Raw genomic sequence first — 3,623 nt, 5'->3', positions numbered from 1 at the left:
ATCCGAAAGAAGTAAAAGAATGTTATAGGCTTGGCCGGTGCATGTCTACTATTTGCTTGTGTTGTTTATTATAAAATTTTCATATGAAACAAACCATGTTGTAGGTGCATAATTTATGCCACGCAGCCTCATTGGTGCCGATATGATTAAACTTTGAACACATTAATGATATCACTGATATTTTATAATTTTATTGTCAATGTATGATGAGCATACTCTCTTCACTATTGATGAGTTTTGAGATATAGATTTGCCTGCATGAGAATGATTGCTTCAATCGGAAGAGGTTGTTGCCGGGCTGAGTTCAAGTTGAAGTCTCAGATTGAATTAAAGAACTTTGAGATTGCCAGGTTATTGGACAGACTATAGTATTATGATGTTGCTTTGTCCCATCTCTTTTGAATACATTTCTCTTTATATGTAATGTTCTCAGTAAAAGCAGAAGGACAAAAGGCTTAATGTATGTCCATAATAAATAAAATTATTATTATTGTCATCAAAGTGTTGGACCATGTCCATAAAGTTCGAACTCATTATCCAAATTTCACAATTTGCTACCTCACAAACAAGTTGATGAGGTACATTAATAAATGTGAACAAGCTCAGTATAAGAATTAGACGAATAGCAGTAGCTGCTGGAAACGTCCACCAGTCGAGGAGGTTTTTTTTGTCAAAATTAACCACTCATTTTACAAATGTGCGCTCGAGGCAGTGTGTAGATGAAGCTGAATTGGCTGATCATGTTGTTGGTCTAACTTCTAGCCTTGCCAGTTGTCAATTTAGGAAGAAGTTGACTCCACTATCTGTATATGCCAATTGATCCATTATTTCTAAGGATTGTCTTGATAAGAATGAATTGTTGGTTGAAAGCATTAGTAGCTATTCCAAAAGTGCAGCCAAGATTTGGCATTGCCATTTGGAAGAAATATCCGACTATGATATCTTTCTTGAATATATACATGGATCCTAATAGATCGGTTCATGAGAATGAATTCCTGTTAAAATATTTGACAACCGAGGGTTTTCTTGGGCAATGAAGATAGGAGGTTAGGTGAGATGTGCTCCAAACGGGTGTACAGAATATTAATGGCACAAAACGGAAGCGTGGTGACTGATGATGTTGAGAATGGTGCAGATTTCTTCAGGAGCTCACCATTTATATCCATGTCATGTGCATGCAAATGATATGCAACAAATATGTGCTCCTGATACATCCATGTTCAACAATGTCTTCTATTTGATGTTGTAGATAATTTATATTCAAGTTACATGATGTAAAATGGCTAATATCCCTTTACCATCTAAAAATTCTTAATCAATCTAGCTGGTTGATTGCAAAAGATGTGGGGCCCACCATGTATGCATACATGAAATAGAAATAATGCAACATGCATAGGACTAAAAATAATTTTTTTTTATGTTGTAGCATGCATGCATATAGGAGTCGTGCACATATGCATGATATAAAAAAATATGTATAAAAAAATAATAATAATAAAATAAAATAAAATAAAATTTCAAAAGAACCAAATCTCATCACAAAAGAGATGCAAAAAAATGTATATATATATATATATAAATTTCAAAAGAACAAAATCTCATCACAAAAGAGATAAAAAAATATTAGAATTTGTGGGATCGAAAATATGCGTCTGGCATCATGAAAAAGACACCAGACAGTATATCGAAGCACAAATTCTGGCACACCCGGTGGGACCAAGCATTTCTCCTCCCATCTTTGAGGCAAAAGTAGAAGTAAAGGCGTTGTTCCTACATCCTATGAAAGAAATCTAATTATGTTTCTTTTTGTTTTGCAGGAAACAAAGAACAAATGGCACTCAAAACAGAATCCAAAGCTGGAAGTCCAAAACTCACAATTTTCCTTGGCGAAGGAACTGAGGTGCAACTGCCCAACTGCACATTCAACACTGGAGCTGCAGGAGCTGAGCTGACCTTTGGCACCATATCTGAGTCGGTGCAATTTATAAGGAGACCCGCACCTTCGAAGGAGAACCTGACAGTCCCGCGGCTTCCATCCAAAGGTCGTCGCCCCAATGTGATTGCTCCTGCAACTGGTGAGGATGCTGCTGTCAGGGGAGCACCAAGAGTATCTGCATTCAGAAGGCTATCTCACCCCAAAAGGGTAATGAATGATGATGATGATGATGATGAACCCGCTTTCACCATTACAGCAAAGGGGCGGGAAAGTGGAATTTTCCACTCATCTGATGAAGACACACCAAAGAAGAAAAGTGTGTTTTCAGGTCTCACACGAAGGAAAGTCAAAATTCCAAGACAAAAGTTGGATTTTGTGTCATTCCAAGGGTACAAGAATGATCAAATGAGTACCTTCAACAACTCATTTGAACCTCTTAACCTGGTGAAGAAGAACGCAACCACTGCAGACTTGGGCCCCCAACTGAGTGAAAACAAGGTTGGTCGACCTCCAAAGTCCTATCACAAGAACTCATTTGGTCAGAATCTCTACAAGACTTACACAGCATCAAGGAAACTGCAGTTAGAGAAGATAAGACCAAAAGAATTCTATCAAAAGAAGAAGCAATTGATTTCAACAGCGCAGAAGACAGTGTTTGATCGCTTAGCTCCTACAAGAAATCAACCAAAGGTTAACAGGTCTAAATTTCAATGGAGGAGGGAAATGAAAGATGAAGAAATGTCTGATGCGGATTGGAAGTACACACTTGTCGGATGGTTACTGAACCAAAAAGAGATCCTGCACCTGAACAAGAACAACCGGGACTTGTTACAAGATCCCGTAGAAGAGCAGCAGATTCCCTGAATGGAGAAAAATGTTCCAGTCATGTGGCACCACATGAGGAGCAAGGAATAGGGACTAGCCTTCCACCGCTCCATGTACCAAAGGAAACACAAAGAAGTACAGCAACTAAATGAAGATGAAGAGGATGAACCTGTCTTTATTCCTCAAAAGGGACACCGTGATACTGAATATCAAAGACTCAATGACAACATGGCATTGTTGATGGGGTCAATGTTACAAATGCAGAAGCAAATTAAAATCCTCATGGAAAGTCAACCTGAACAACCAGGAAGATCGAGGAGTCCAACCCCGACAGCCGAGAGAAGCCCTGAGGCCAGTTGAGCAAGGGGTAACCCCCGCGTTTTCCTATAGAGAATGTGCAGAGGTCGAGAAGTCCAACACCACATCCAAAGGAAACCTTCAGGCCAGCAGAACATGGGGGAACTTCTTATGCTCCCTGCTCAGGGAACAATCGATTGTAATGACTCGGGAAGAGATACTGACGAATGGTAGTTCTCTGAATTAAATCAAGCCAAAGGAATTGAGACAAGAGGCGGATGGAGACAAGCCCTATCCCAGCTACCACAACACGGTGTCCCTACCCCAAGGGATATAATGATCTAGATGCAAGCAATTCTATGGGATTGGTAATCCCGACCAAACGACTTGGCTCATTTTGTCACTGCTTGTGGAGATACAAGTGCGAAGCCATCACTCCTCCTCAGACAGTTCTCTGCAAGTCTTGTAGGAGTAGCATTTGAATGGTATGCAAATCGCAACTCCCGAGTCAATCCAAACATGGCGAGCAAATGAAAGATGCCTTTTCGAGTACGGTTTGGGGGCA

At 39.9% G+C, this 3,623-nt stretch overlaps 1 pseudogene; it reads left to right on the top strand.

The window, feature by feature from the left end:
• Nucleotides 1-462: 462 nt before the first annotated feature.
• LOC120255376 lies at nucleotides 463-1,219 on the top strand (annotated as a pseudogene).
• The last annotated feature ends 2,404 nt before the right edge of the window (nucleotides 1,220-3,623 follow it).

The sequence above is a fragment of the Dioscorea cayenensis genome, unplaced genomic scaffold, assembly GCF_009730915.1.
Source record: "Dioscorea cayenensis subsp. rotundata cultivar TDr96_F1 unplaced genomic scaffold, TDr96_F1_v2_PseudoChromosome.rev07_lg8_w22 25.fasta BLBR01000978.1, whole genome shotgun sequence".
Classification (NCBI taxonomy): domain Eukaryota; kingdom Viridiplantae; phylum Streptophyta; class Magnoliopsida; order Dioscoreales; family Dioscoreaceae; genus Dioscorea; species Dioscorea cayenensis.
Note: the sequence above shows the minus strand (reverse complement) of the source record. Positions and strands in the feature narration are given on the sequence as shown.